Source organism: Felis catus (assembly GCF_018350175.1).
Source record: "Felis catus isolate Fca126 chromosome X unlocalized genomic scaffold, F.catus_Fca126_mat1.0 chrX_random_Un_scaffold_68, whole genome shotgun sequence".
In the NCBI taxonomy this organism is placed as follows: Eukaryota; Metazoa; Chordata; class Mammalia; order Carnivora; family Felidae; genus Felis; species Felis catus.
In genome coordinates this window covers 42,332-58,604 of record NW_025408526.1, presented here as the reverse complement: position 1 = coordinate 58,604, position 16,273 = coordinate 42,332, and the positions used below count along the sequence as shown (strand labels likewise).

The 16,273-nt window shown below is 42.5% G+C and overlaps 1 long non-coding RNA gene across 1 annotated transcript; it reads right to left on the bottom strand.

The window, feature by feature from the left end:
• Positions 1-12,263: 12,263 nt before the first annotated feature.
• On the bottom strand, positions 12,264-14,518 carry LOC123383677. The gene is made up of 2 exons (XR_006593621.1): positions 14,358-14,518; positions 12,264-14,016 (listed from the first exon to the last, which is right to left on the bottom strand). It is a non-coding gene; the product is annotated as an uncharacterized LOC123383677 (long non-coding RNA).
• Positions 14,519-16,273: the final 1,755 nt, after the last annotated feature.

Genomic DNA, 16,273 nt, shown 5'->3' with positions numbered 1-16,273 from the left:
TTCATCTCAAGCCTGAATGAAGAACTCCTACAGATCAGGAGGAAAGTGACAAACCATACAATGGAAAAAATAGGCTAAGATATAAGCAGAAAAGTCACTGAAGAAGAAATGAAAATAGCCAATACATCTGTGAAAAGATATTAGATATGATTAGATATCATAGGAATATAAGTTAAAATATGAACAAGTTACCATTTGTATTCCCTAAGTTGACCACATAAGTTTCTTTTTTTCAAATTTTAAGTTTATTTTTAAGTTTATTTACATATATTGAGAGAGAGCAAGCACAAGTGGGAGAAGGCCAGACAGATTGTGACACAGAGAGAGAGAGAGAGAGAGAGAGAGAGAGAGAATCAGAAGGAGGCTCCTTGCACTATCAGCCCAAGCCCTATGCAGAGCTTGATTTCACAGACTGCGAGATCAGGACCTGAGTTGAAACCAAGAGTCTTAAATATGGAGAACAAACAGAGGGTTACTGGAGGGTGGGGTTGTGGGAGGGGGGATGGGCTAAATGGGTAATGGGCGTTAAGGAATCTACTCCTGAAATCATCGTTGCACTGTATGCTAACTAACTTGGATGTAAATTAAAAAAAAAAAAAGAGTCTGCCACTTAACCAACTGAGCCACCCAGGTACCCCGCCGAAAGAAATGTCAAATGCTGGCCGAGTGCATGGAAGATGGCATTTTCTTACATTTCTGAGGGAGGATGTAAATTGATAGAACCATTCTGGAGAACAATTTGACAATAAACAGTAAGATAAGAGCAAATGCTATGATACACACTTGAGAAACTCTTGTCCACTTACACATGGAGACATATGCATGGATTTGCACTGAGGCATTTTTAAAATAATAGGGCGAAATTGGAAACAATCTAAACATCCGTCTGGAAGAGAATAGATGAATAAGACATGTTTTAATTATATGATGAAATGCTGTACAGAGATCCATTCGTTCAAGTGTATTCCAGTCAGTGAATAAAATAAAGTCTGTGTCCTCATGGAGCAGATACTCTGAAGGAAGGAGGCAGACAATGAACATGTATGTATAGATTATCAGAGGGTGGTAAGTTTATCCTTCAAAGCAGCAATCCCACTTCTAAGGATGTACTCTTAAGATCGGCATTTAGCGATATGAAAAGACATATACACAATGTTACTTATTGCAGCTTTGTTTGTACTTGAAAAATATTGGAAAGTTGGAAACTACCCCCATGTCTAAATACGGAAGAGCGATTGAACAGGCTATGGTATATACATGCAATAGAAGACTGAGCAGCTATAAACAAGAATGAGGAAGTTCTCTGTGAATTGATATGGAGTGGTTTTATAGGGGTCATCGTTGAGTGGAAAGGGCAAAGTGGAAAGATCATCTATAGTGTGGTGTCCTTTGTGTAATAAAGACGGGGAAGTAAGGAAAAACACACACATCCGCTAGCCATTACAAAAAGAAACACGGAAAGGATAACCCAGAAAACAAAGAAGTTGGTTACCTACAAGGGATGGGGAAAATGGAGCAGGAGTACAAGAGGGAGTTGTATTTCTCCGAGTATGCCTTTTTGATTAGTTTCGACTTTTGTGAGCACGTGAATGTTCTTCATATTCAGGCAGAAAAATCAATGGGAATGGGAAGGGGAAAAAGCTTAAAACGGCAAGCAAATGAACCTGTCTATCGAGTGCAAACTATAATCACATTGAAAGGGAAAGAAAACACCAAGCAACTCGTAAAAGCTATTTTTGAAAACTCTTTTCTTAATGTGTATTTATTTTTGAGAGGGGAGAGGGGCAGAGAGAGAGAGAGAGAGAGAGAGACAGAGGATCCATAGCGGGCTCTGTGCTGACAGCGAAAAGCCTGATGCAGGGCTCAAACTCACGAACCGTGAGATCATGACCTGAGCCGAAACCAAGAGTCGGACGCTTAAATGACTGAGCACCCCCCCCCAGGCACCCCAAACTCTTTTTAAAGCTTATTTGATGACCTACTCTCAGTCTTGGGCAAGGTCGCAGAGGCAAGGGGGACTGCCCAGAGATTCCAAGCTCTTAGTGGGTTTGTTTTTGGCACTGGGGAGTTTGAAGCAATTTTGAAACTATCTCTGATGTATTGTAGGATTGGGCAAGTGAGTAAATGTTGGGAGCCAGGGTTCTCACGGGGGAAGAATGGAGATACAAATATGAAATGGAGGAAGACAAGAAAGAAGCCTGTGGACATATATGTTAACTAACTAGAATTGAAAGAAAAACTTGAAAACAAGAAAAAGCCTGTGGGGAGGGCTTTGGAATGAAGGGATAGACGTGTATGTGTGGATATGTGCATATGTATATGTAAATGTAAATAATGTATGTGTGTATACTTTGAGGTACATGCATACATTTCTCAGCTCCTGCCGCTGAAAAGGCCCACCCAAGCAATCACATCTTGGTCCCTATTACTACTCCTCACTGAAAGAAACCAGGGATCCTCAGAAAAATGGCTAATCTCAGAACTGGGGCAGAAAGTACAGAAGGGCTCAAAAAATGCTGGTGGTGTGTAAAAGGGACACTGGAAGTAGCTTCAATGAGCTTACACTGGCTAAATCTGGGACAGTTTGAGCATCAGATAATAAAGGACAGTAATGAATTACAAACCATTGAAAAATGGAAACTTCTGAGTGCAAACCAATAATCAAGAGATAAACGAATAAATGAATGCTTATTCTTGCTTTTGTTTCCCTTGCCTCAGGAGACACCTAGAAAGAAGTTGCTGTGGCCACTGTCAGAGAAATTACTGCCTGCGTTGCTCTCTTCTAGGAGCTTTATGGTTTCAGGTCTCACATTTAGGTCTTTAATCCATTCTGAGTTTATTTTTGTGGCTGGTGATAGAAAGTGGTCCAGTTTCATTCTTTTGCTGTAGCTGACCAGTTTTTCCAACACCATTTGTTGAAAAGACTGTCTTTTGTCCATTGGATATCCTTTCCTGCTTTGTCAAAGATGAACTGACCATATAATCGTGGGCTTATATCTGAGTTCTTTATTCTGAAAAACGCTATTGGTATTTGAATAGAAATTGCGTTAAATCTGTAGGTTGCTTTGAATAATACAGCCATTTTAACAGTATTTGTTCTTCCAACCCATGGACTAGAATATCCTTCCCTCTCTTTGTGTCATCTCCAATTTCTTTCATCAGTGTTTTGCAGTTTTCAGAGTATAGGTCTTTCACCTCCTTGCTTAAGTTTATTCCCAGGTATTTTATTATGTTTGGCACAATTGTAAATGGATTGTTTCCTTTATTTCTTTTTCTGCTTCTTCTTTATTAGCATATAGAAATATACAGAAATCTGTGTATTGGTTTTATATCCTGCACGTGGTCACATTTTTTCCCTTTCTCCTTTGTTTGTGTGCATGAGGAACCAATTGGGGTCCATATGTGGAACGAGATGATTTTAAGTGTCTTTTAATCTGCAGGTTCTCCTTCTGGCTCTACTTTTTTCTTGCAACTTATTTGTTGAGAAAGTCGTTTTGTTTGGACTATAGAGTTTCCACGGTCTGAATGTTGCTGAATGCATCTCTGTGCATGCAGAGTTCCTCTGAACTTCATATTTCTTGTAAATTAGTAGTTGGAATCAGAGGGCTGATCATATTTGGGTTCTATATATATATATATATATATATTTTTTTTTTTGGTAGCAATACCAATTCATATGTGGAGTTGGGAGACCTTAATGTACCTCTCTGAGTAATTGGCAGATGAAGCACACAAAATGTCGGTAAGGATGTGAGTTTGAACCATTGGTAGCTTAATCTAATGAGCAAGTACAGAACATTGCACCCAACTGCAGACTGCACATTCTTTTGGGCACACATGGAAACTTTACACAAAACTGACCATGTGCTGGGACCTAAAGCAAGTCCCCAGATGTTTCAAAGGATCAAGATTACTCAGAGCATGACCTCTGACCACAGTGTAATTGAGCTGGAAACCCATGAGCAAGGGGGGGGGAAAGAACAAAACAGCAGCTTCTGACATTTGCATGCTGGCCGAGCGCTCACAGCCAGGTGATGTTGTTCTCGTACTGGACATAAACAATCTCACAGAATACCCAACCTCAGACAAGGTTGCTCTGAGATCATGATGAAAAGAGATGAAGCAAGGCTACCTCGTACATTTTTCTCAGCACAGATGAAGCCAAGGTCAATGTGCACCCCACAAATACCAAACACCTCCCTCCTGCTTGGCTAATATGGCTGCCTGCTGCTGGTGTCCCAATCACAGCTTTAGCCTTGCTATAATCTGCCCTCCCGGTAAAGGAGATTTATTGAGAGCTTCGATCACAGAATTGCCTTTGCTTTCTGACAGCATCTAGAGCAAACCCTTGCCTCCTTGGACTCTCCCCAAGATCACACAAAGCCCAGATGTTACAGTAGGTTCTGTCTAATACACTCTTTCTGAGATACCCCTCGGTTCTGCATGGTGTGCTCTCCCTCAGTGCAGAGTAATTGACCCAACTTGTTCACCTACGGACGGGTTCCCCAGGGGTCTTTGGCAGCAGAGAATTGACACTCATAGCAAAAAGATAACGAGAAAAACCCTCACACGTTTAGAAAGGAAGAAATAAATGTTTAAATAACCTATGGTTCAAAGACAACAACATGATGGAAATTAGGAAATAGTTTATTGAATGATTAAAACATTACTACACACGTGAATCAGTAAGCGGTCTGACAGGAAGCACACGGCACACGCAAGCTAAGTAATTTGAGGAGAGTCACATAAAGGGGTTGGGATGGCTTTGTAATGTGTCAACTGAACTACGCTTCCCAGAATTCCCTTTCGTCTAGGTTTCGGTTCAGGTGGGCCATAGGAGAGATTCTGATGGAAGGTTTGGAGAAGAGAAGGGAGATGCATGGAACTGAGAACGTTCTAATAAAGAGAAGATTGAAGGAACAAAATAACAAGACCAATACAAATAGCACGATATAACAAATGGATCAAAGGCTTGGACAGACATTTTGTTTTGTTTTGTTTTGTTTTTTACAGTAGAAGAAACCCAAATGGTGTACAAATATAAGCGCTCAACTTCATTTATCATTACAGAGCTTAATGCCACCGGGAGATAGTACACACCCACCAGATTGGTGGAAACTAAAAAGTCTGATGATTCTAAGAGTTGGCAAGGCCATGGAACAGGCAAGCTTTCACATACTGCTGATGGGAGTGTGTGTTGGAAAACTGGCTGGCATTTTGTAGAAAAAATGAAGGCGTGCTTCTTCGAGGAGCCAGCATTTCAACACCAAGTGTACAAATTCTGGAGAAACTTGTGTACCCTGGCACCAAGAAGCAAGTGTAAGTGGTTGCGATGGGTTCAACAGTGGCCTCCCAAAAGATATGTGCGCATTCTAACCCCCAGACCCTGTTAATGTGATCTTATTTGGAAAAAGGGTCTTTGCAGTTGCGATTAATTTAAGGATCTTGAGATGAGATTATCTTAGGATGTATGGGTAAGCCCTAAGTCCAGTGACAAGTGGATGCCTCACAAGAGAAAGGCAAAGGGAAATTAGAGATAGACAGAAGAGGAGAAGGCTACGTGATCGGACAGGCAGAGGTGGAAGTGATGTGACTTCAGCACCCAGGACTGACTCCCACAGCCACCAGAAACTGGAAGAGGCAAGGAGGGATCTTCCCCTAGATCTTTCAGGGGGAGCACAGCCCTCCTGACACTTTGATCTTGGACTTCTGGCCTCCAGAGCCGAGACAATGAATTTCTGTTCTTGTAAACCACCATGTTTGTGGTGCTTTGTTATGGCAGCCACAGGAAACTAATACAATGGCTTGCCACAGAATTTGTGTGCCGAAAACAGCCCAGATATCCAGCAGGGATAGAATAGATAAATAACACTATGGTAAAGTTATGCCATGGAATACTCTATGAGAACACAAAGGAATAAACTCCCTATACACTACAGCATGTTTACAATTTTAAGCACATACCACTGAGTGAAAGGAACAAGACATAGAAGGATACATGTATTAGAATTGCATTTATGTAAAGTTTAAAAACAGGCAAAAAGTAAACCATGTTATTTATGGATGGATGGATGTTTACGTGGCAAAACTCTGATGAAAAGAAGGAAAGGGTTACCATAGAAGTTAGGGAGTTGATTGTGGGGAGACGCGCTGGGGCTGGAGAGTGGGGCTCTAGTTCTTGATCTGGGGATGGTTACAAGAGTATGTTCTTTTATGTAAAGTACAGGAAATGCATGCAAACCAGATAGGATTTACACCTGTCTCTGCGTCTGTGCTGTACCTCACAATCTGACAGGTTAAAACATGAAAAAGCAGAATTAAAATGATGGCTATTTGCAGATGATATGTCTTCTATATCTGGAAAATCCAATGAGAATCTGCTCTTAAAAAATGTTACAAGGACTTGTAAGAGGAGTACAGTAAGTGGGCCAGGACAAAATCATTGAGACAAATGACAAGTTAGAAGACATAATAAAAGTCCCTGCTTAACAAAAAGGAAATAAAGTATGTAGAAACAAGTTTAAGAACTATGCAGGATCTACGTACAGAAACATTAAAATGTTCCTCAGAGACATAAAAAGGCCTAAATTAATGCAAAAGTCTACTCTGTTCTTAGAAAATTGTAGCCTTATAAAGGTGGAAAATCTCCCAACATCAATCTATAAATGAAATATGATCTAAAACATTTTATGACAACAGAGTTGTTTGGAACTTTTCAAGATGCTTCTAACATTAATATAGAAAACTAAAGGCGTGAAGATAGCCAGAGATGTTCTTAAAGGAAGACTATGAGAGAAGCACTGGTCCAATCAGATATTAAAACATAATAAAGGGACAGTAATTAGAAAACAGTGTGGTACTGGTGTAGGAATCAAATGACAGAAAAATAGAAAAAAAATAGATACTCTAAAATACGCATAAATACAGACAGGAATTTAGTATATGGTAAAATGTTATTTCAGTTCCCTGGGGGGAAAATGGATTCTCAGTAAATGGCGTTGGGACAGGTGGGTGGTCACCTGGCGAAGTATACAGTTGGATCCCTATTCGCGATATACAGCACACTAAATTTCAGACAAATCAGACTTAAAGATTAAAAAAGTGAAACTATAAAAATACTGGGAGAAACCATGTTAGATTTAAGATATGATGTTGGAGGAGGAAAGACTTTTTAAAGTACAATTTAGGGGCACCTGGGTGCCTCAGTCGGTTAAGCGCCGACTTGGGCTCAGGTCATGATCTCACGGTTCGTGGGTTCGAGCCCTGCGTCGGGCTCTGTGCTGACAGCTCAGAGCCTGGAGCCTGCTTCGGATTCTGTGTCTCCCTGTCTCTGCCCCTCCCCCCTGCCCCCTCCCCAAAATAAATAAACATTAAAAAAAATAAAGTACAATTTAGACCTCAGAAGACCAAAAGAGCAAAGCTTGGTTCGTTCAATACACAAAAACAAAAAAGTTTCTTTAATACAAACATTGCTGTCACAAAGGCCAAAGAAAACGATAAATCAGGAAAGTTATTTGCAACTCATATCAGAGACAAGGGGGCTAAGTTCTCTATGATATAAATAGCTCCTACAAAATAGTAAGAAAAATGCCAACAACTCAAGAGAAAAATGGGCAAAAGCTGTGAATGCAGCTCACAGGAAAGAAATACAGATGACTTCTAAATAAGAGAAATCAAAATTAAGACCACAATGAGATATCCTTTTTTCAGTTATCAGGTTGGCAAAAGTAGAGCCGTTTGCACGTATACATGATTGACAAAGGTGTGGGCAAAGAGAGCAGGCATTCTCTTGCACTGTTAATTGGGGTTGGAGCTGTGGCACAACTTCTATGCAGGTACTTTGGCGACATCCATCAAAATGACAAATACATACACCTTTGGCCCCAGCAACTCCACATCTGGGAATTTATTCTACAGATATAATTGGATACATGTGAAACGATAAAGAAATATTGATAGACACCAAAGAGAATGAAGAAACTATGTACTGATATGGAACCACCCCCATCATACATGTTAATTTTAAAAAGGAAGGCAATGGTGGGGCACCTGGGTGGCTCAGTCAGTCAAATGCCTGACTTCAGCTCAGGTCATAATCTCACAGTTCGTGGGTTCGAGCCCTGCGTCGGGCTCTGCGCTGACAGCTCGGAGACTGGAGCCTGCTTCGGATTCTGTGTCTACCTGTCTCTCTGCCCCTCCCCCTGCTCACGTCCTGTCTGTTTCTCTCTCACAAAGAAAAAAAAAACATAAAAAAGAAGGCAATGGAGAAGGTGAATAATGTGCTGGCATTTGTATAAAACAAGAATGTGTGCGTGTGTGTGTGTGTGTGTGTGTGTGTATGCATAGAATATTGATGGATAGTTGTTGAAGTGGGGTGATGCATAGAATATTGATGGATAGTGGTTGAAGCTGGGTGATGGGTACATGGAGGTACCAAATTATACTATTTGCTGTTTATGTGTATGTCTGAAAATTTTCATAATGTAAAGTAAAAAGTACACTTAGAATAACAAAAATAAAAAGAATATCTCTAGAAGGGTACACAAGAAACTAATAACACTGGTTACCTCCACAGGCATTAAAACACAGGAACAGTGATGATGGAATAACAGACACGCAACAGTGGTTGTTTAAACACAGAGTTTATTTTTCTCATGTATTGAGATGTTTGAAAGTAGACTGGCTTAGGTTAGTTCCTCAAGAGCATCAAAAGAAGTCTTTGTGATTCTTTTAGTATTTTCCGTACTGTACCAAGAGAGTTGCTGAAGCTCCAGCCATCGAATATGTGTATGCAGGTTGGGGAAAGAAAAAAGGGCAAAAGAGGACCAAAAGGGGGAAGTTCCCACTAATTCAGATCACTGTAAGAAACTTTCTAGAACCCTTACCCAATGACTTCCACTCTCATTTCATTGGTCGTCCCTATCTAGAAGGGAGGCTGGGAAATGTAGTTTGGAAACTCGGCACATTGTTACCCCCAACAAACTGAGAGTCTTGTTAAAAAAGAAATCATGAGAAGGGTCAAAATAAATAGATTAAAAAATGCTAGAAAAATACTGACAGAAAAAAGCAGGTAGAGCAATACTATCCTGTAAAATAGAATCCAAAGCAAAATTCTTCCTAATAGACAAATACAAATATTCTTGTAAAGAAAAGACATAAGGCCAAAGAAGTTATGACAGGGACAAACGTTTGTGCCCAACATGGCTTCATAATATATGAAGCAAAAAAAAAACTGAAAGAAATTCAAAAAGAAGTGGACGTAATCAGAGCAGAAAAAGACTTACTGTACTCCTATCAGGAATTAACAGACCAAGGAGACGAAATACAAGTAAGAATATGGAAGATTTGAGTAACAGAAGTCATGAGCTCCATGTAAGAGATATACGGTGTATATATATAACCGCCCTTAGAATCAGAGAATACAGATGCTTCTCAGTGGTATATGGAACATTATCCAAGAGTGATTATGTATTTAGTCACAAAGAAAATCCCAACAAGTTCAGAAGCAGAAATCATATTAATTGAATCCAAAACATTAAAGTTAGAAGTTCTTGACCAAAGGAAAGCCACTGACCCTGAAAATAATGACTGATGAAACAAATGCACTGCAAAAAGCTAGAGAATAGTTAAGTAAGCAAAATTTAAAAACGCACAAACTTATGGTAATTTTGGTCAAGAGAAAAGAATGTGAAGAAATGAATAAGTATCGTAAGAAACAGGGTGGGCTATAACTTTAGAGGCAGATACAAGTTTTCTAAACAATTGGAAAAGAACACATATGCATACAGCTTCATATAAATGAACTGGAAAATGTAGATAAGATGGGTACCTTGAGGGAAAATAGAAATGATAATAATAATAGGTCAAGAGGTGTGAGATCAGAATAAACCAATATCCACAGAAGAAATTTAAAGATAGTCAAAGATGTATCCTTTAAAACGTCATCAGGCCCAGGTGGTTTTGTTAAATTCTAGTAAAACCTAAAAGAACAGGTAATCATATTGCCCAAACCCTTGTCTGCACTGGAAAATATGGAAAGCATCCAAACACATTCTTTGAGGCTATCATAACTCTGACTACCAATTGGACGGAGCTAGCAGAGTAAAAGTTCTGTGTAGACCAATCTTTCTTATGAAAAGACACTAACTCATATCCCTTATCATGCCCAAGTAGGGTTTTCCCCAGGAATGCAATGCTAAATTAATACTGACAGAGTTGTTAACGTAATTCACCTTATTACTGGTTAAAGAGGAAACATAAATGTATTATCTCAATTGATGTAGGAAAAACTTTTGAGAAAATTCAACACCAATTCATAGTATCCTTGCTACTCTTCCGTAAAGGAGTCGTCCTGATTACTGTGAAACAAGAAAGAAATACAGGATGAATGTATTGGTGGAGAAAAACCTAATTATTTAGAGATGTTATGCTCATTTGTCTAGAGAATCTTAAAGAAGGACCTGGAAATCATACGAGAGCTTTTCACAAGCAATTAGCAATTAGCAACTGACAAATATGTTATACAAAAACAAAAACAAAAACAAAAACACAAAAATAAAAAACAAAAAAAACAAAAACAAAAACAAAACAAAACAAAACAAAAAAAACAAAAAACCTCCTGATCCCATGAGCAACACAAACTATTGAATGCTTTGGACGAAAATGTATTAAAATGCCTAAGACAGATGTGAAGAACAATACAAAAACTCACTATAGGACATAAAAGCAAGCCTCAATAAAAGACGAGATATATCATGTTCTTGGAAAGAAAGACTCAACTTTGAGAGATGTCGGTTCCTCTGAAATTAAGCTATAACTTCAATGCACCCCAATAAAAATCCCAAGAAGATTTTAATGGAAACTGATAAGCTGGTTTGTAAATCCACTCTGAAGAGAAATGCACAAGATAGGCCCTAAAATTTGAAAGAAAGGTATCAAAACATATTATAATGTTAGAGTAATTGAAATAGCATTGATGCAAGAATCAGCATACTAATTGATGGAATGACAGAAATTCTAGAAATACACTGAAGAAAATTTGGCACTTTAGTGTCCATCCATCCATCCATCCATCCCTTAATTCATTTGACAAACAGTGATTGTCTATGATGTGGCGGATACTGTTTTAGGGGTAGATAGAACAAAGCCTTTGTTCTCATAAAAGTGTGGCGCTTATAGTCTACATAATTAATTTGGCATTTTAGTTAACAGGGGAAAGGATGGTGTTGGGCAAAACAGTAGATTCTAAACAGATCCCATAGATGAAAAGAGATTCCTAAGTGATTAAAAAATCTAAACATGAGAAGAACTGTGACAATAAAACTATAAAAAATTATTAAAAAAAAACTAGAGAAATTTATCTTTCTAGTCTTCGGATAAAGAAGATGCTGAAGCGAGCAGACACCATAGAAGAAAAACGCGATACATTTGACAGCATGAAGAGGAAAACTACAACGTTTGCATCGCAATAAAAGCACTATAAATTAAGTTAAAAATAAGTGACAGTGTGGAGGAAAGCATATGCAACGTGTATAACAAATGAAGGATTCAGGTCAAGCATATAAAAATCCCTACAAGTCAATATGAAAAATGACAAAGAATAAGAACAAGCAGTTTGCGGAAGTGTATGAATGAACGATAAATATTTGAAAAGATGGCCACCCCGACTACACTAGTAATCATGAAAAATGCCAATGATGACAAGGAGATATAATTTCTGGCAATCAGTATTGGCTACTGTGTGTGTGTGTGGGGGGGGATGGGAACTCTTGTACATGCTTGGTACACACCCTTTTGGAGAGAAGTTTGACAGTATGTATTTTTCAAATGCCTGTACCATTTGAACCCACTTCTGGGTATCTATGGGGGAGACTGTTCATTGTCTCTGTGCAAGGCTGTTCTTCCCGGGTGCTGGGTGGCTCAGCTAGACTGTTTCCCAGGCTCCCTTGGGGGCAGGTATGGTGGCCATGGGAGTAAGAATTCACCAACGGAATGCAAGAGTGAGGGGTGATGTGTCCAACTCCTCCCTCACCTGCTCAGGGGACAAGTGCTCACCCTGGATGCGCACCGTTGTCCTCCCTGCACTTCACAGGATCCAGAGCACAGATACACCTGTGCAGGAGCTGACCCAGCAGTCAAGGCAATGCCCTCGAGCTGAGCTCCTGGGCGTGGTTCCTGGACCACTGCTCAGCCACAAGGTGCCCTTAGGGTCCAGGATGAGGCGAGTCCATCAGGAGGAAGTGTTGTGAAGCTTTTATAGCAACTCAACATCACCATGATATCTTTATTGCATTTTACAAAAGCCTTGGGCAAAATGGATTGGGGGTGGGTGGGTGGACATAAACTGGTCTTTCACCACAAATGGTTTGAGAAGCACTGGGCTTCCTGAGTGACGGCGTGGAACAGAGATGTCCCTTCAACCTGGAGTGCTCGGCTGACCCTTATGAGAGCGAGTAACAATGTTCAGTCTTCTCTAAGCCACTAGCTGCATCATTGGTGGTCTCTTGGTTGGAGCCATCTAGCGCTGCCCTCCCTGACTCAATCTTACAGCAGTGTTCGCGCGTGCGCATGTGTGTGTGTGTGTGTGTGTGTGTGTGTGTGATGGGGCAAGAGTGTCCATGCGGCATTGTGCCCATCAGCGGAACCCCGCAGGACCCCTAAATGTGCACCGAGGAGGGGAAGCTGGGAACAAAGTCTGCTATATCCATGCTGTGGAGTACAGAGCTATAATTAAAAACTCTCTCCCAGGCACGCTTCCTTATGGATCTTCTGGGAAAGGGGGAATTGGGAGAGAGGGCAAGTTGCAGAATAAGCGTAGAGTATGAGAAACTCTCCAGTGTGTCCGTACATATATGCATGTAAACATGCAGGAAATGTCGGGAAGGATCTTCCGGGAAAGGGGGAATTGAGAGGGGCCTAGAGAATGGCTAAAAGGAGCTTTTATTTTATTCCTATTTGTTTAATATTTTAAAATGAGAATTATATTCATGTTTTGCTTGTGTATTTAACAATAAATTTAAAAGCATATAAAATAGAGAGTGTTTATGTGTTGTTAATAATAATACGACACAGAATAATTCCTCACTCGCTGGTTTGGTAGACTCGCATAGTGGTTTGGGTTTCCTGCTTTTTAACGTGCCCTCGGTTTCTGGCCCCCTCGCTCCTGCCCTCAGTTTCACTCAGCTGCTCCGGGACCCTCCACTTCCCTGAGGACCCCATCGTAGCACTGAGTAGAACGACTTTCAGAATGGGATGCATCATTCAGTTGTTTGATTCCACGTAGGCCGTGAGTGTTTTCGGAAAAAGTCCTATGGAGAATTCTCATTTTTGCCAGGATGAAATAAAGCAGAACTTCCAGGAGGAACTATGTCCCAACTTGTATACAACTGTTTCTTTGAGAAATCATCTCTGATCTTGAAATAATAAAGAATGTAACACATGAAGAAAGGAACCAAGTTTCAGGGAAAAACAAGGCTCTTAAAACACATTTGATCTCGACTAAACACCCTTCACACCAGACTTTATAACGTGCTTTAGGGAAATAGTTGCTGTCACAAGGACTGCTATAGTAACTAAACACAAAGATTTTCTGAGATTTGACCAAACTGTTTATCCTAGGTACAAAGTTCCTTCTGCAAAACATGCTACTGAAACTTTTCTTCCGAAGTCCAGTGGGCTGCTTGAAAAGCGTCAGGCATCATGCAGCTGCTGGCGTAAAGCCTGAGAGCACATGGCGCGGGAACCCGAGAAACAGGTGCCGGCAGCTAAGACCATGGCCCCTGTCGCGGAAGGCCGGCCCTGACAGTCGGAGGGTGAAAGTGGACGACAAAATTATAATAACAGTAGCATTCGGAGACAGAGTTCCAAATTCTTCTTGAATTTGAGAAGTTCACTCCCTGATAGTGACAGTTGGCCAAATGCATCTCCCACACCTTCCTGAAGTTCATCCTCCAGGCACCTGCCAAGTCCGACCATCTCCAAGCAGGATATCCTGCTACCACCACCAAAGTGGCTGTCCTGGAACACACAGAGGCCTGGAAAGAGTTGGATCTGGCCGGGTCTCCTGCTCCCTCTAACACACCAGGGGCTCCGGCACCCTCCCTCCTGCCCTTGGCGCCTCCCCCCCACCCCAGCTCCCCTGGGCCCTCCTCCTTCCCCAGGGTGTAGGGTCCTGCGCTTCCCTGGCCTCCGTGTCTCCTCATCCGTAAAGGGGACCATCGGCGCCCAGCTGGGGTGGCGGTGGTGGGGCATGAGCCAAGGAGGTGCTGCAGGGGGTGGGGAGCACCCCGCTCCCCAGCCCCCCGAGACCCGTCCTGGTGGCCAGCGTCCGCCTCCCGGCCCCCGGACACGTCCCCAACCTGAACGTGCTGCAGGATCCTTTGGGCGCACCAGTCCCCCACCTCCGCGTAGTTGCCCGCCAGCTCCTCGTCCGCCTCCCCCAGCTGGTCCATGAGGTTGAGCAGCATCATGGGCACAGCCATGGACTGGGAGGCCGGGGCCCCAGGGAGCCGGGGCCGGCCCAGCCCCTATGGGTCCTTTTTATTATATATTTTAAAATATATGAGCAATATTTAAAATATGTGAGCAATATTATGGGTTCAGTGGGAAGAAATTGAAACAGCTCACCAATGTATAAATCAAACTAATAAGTGCATGAAACCATGAGAAGCCCAAGTACCCTCTCCTCTGAATGTCTGTGTCCCCCAAAATTCATACATTAAGATCCTATCCCCCAATGTCACCCCATCAGTTGGTGGGGCCTCTAGGAGGTGATTGGGTCATGAGGGCTGAGTCCCCATGAATGGGTTTAGCACTCTTATAAAAGAGGCCTTAGGCACCTTGCTCACCCTTCCACCATGTGAAGACACATCCAGATGACAGCCATCTATGAAGCAGGAAGCAGGTCTTCGCCTGATGCTGGCTCTGCCAGCATCTTGGTCTTGGATTTCTCAGCATCCAGAACTGTGAGCAATAAATGAGTGTTGTTTTATAAGCCACCTTGATGGCATTTTGGTGATAGCAGCCTAAACAGACTACAACAAGGCTAGCGGTCCCTCCCAGGTGGGATGTGAGCTGGATAGAAGTGGGTTGGGGCAGATGGTCATGGGCAGGAGCCTGGCCCAGGAGGTGGGCGTCTGGGGACTGTCAACTCTCAGGTAAGCAAAAGAGTTATTGGGGGCCTCAGAGGAGGGTGTTGTTGGAGAGGCTACAGGGATCCAGAAGTCAGGGGGCCCTAGGAAAGGGTCAGAAAGGAAGATTCTCAACCCCCTACAAGAAGCCCCAGGATATCCCCTACCCTCTGGGCCCAGTGTTAGTTGTCCAAACAGATCTGTGGCCTTGGCTTTTGCATAACTGAAGTTTGCCTGAACAGAGCTTGCGCATGTTTGAGGGAAACATAGGTGGACTTCTCAGTGGCAAGTACATCATGAAACCAGCAAAGCAGATGAATGGTTCTCTCCAAACAACTGGCTTGTGAGCAGAGATGGCTGGGATGGCAGTGGGGTGTGGTCGTATCACCACCACCTGCCAAGAAGCTGCATTTGGGGTGGAAAACTGATAGAGTGATGAGGATGGGACCCTGGGGGAAAGATGAAATGGGTCTTGCCTGGGCACCTCCAGGGAGATTGGGATGGTGGGGGAAGGCGTGTTCCTTTCCAACAGTTTCTCCTTGCTGTTACAGCACACCATGGCCCTTGAGATCCCAACCCAAGTGCTCGTGGGGCTCCTGGGTGCTTGCCCTTCTGGGACTGGGCAGCTGACTCCACAGGTGAGCCTTGTTTGTATTTGGCAGGTGATGGGGGTTCAGGAAGCCAGGGGCCTGTCCTCACTACCTGCCTTTCTGGAGGCAATGATCATTGGAGAGAGGGCCAGCCACTGGTCAAGAGGACTGACCTCCTTACTCCCACCCTCACCTAGACCAGAGAGGCTGGCCGATCCTCAAGTCCTAGTAGCCACTTTCGTCACTCTATTTCTGGTCCCTAAGGGAGGAGCTCAGGGTCCAGCCTGGTGTTCTGCTCCCGCCCGGAATTCAGACTCTGAAGAGAGCCCGAGCCAGGGTGGGAGAAGGGACCTGGCTGAATGACAGGCCTCTTCTGCCAAGGGACAGCTCAAATGTCCAGGGAAACCAGCCCTTCCTCATCAGGGCACCTCCTGTCCCCTCCAGGCATCCAGTAAGTGGGGGTGGGGGGTGGGGCAAGAACTTTAGAGGGCAGAGAAAGGAGCAAGGGAAGAGCTGTTAACCGAAACTCTGACAAAATAAGTCAAGGAAGACCAA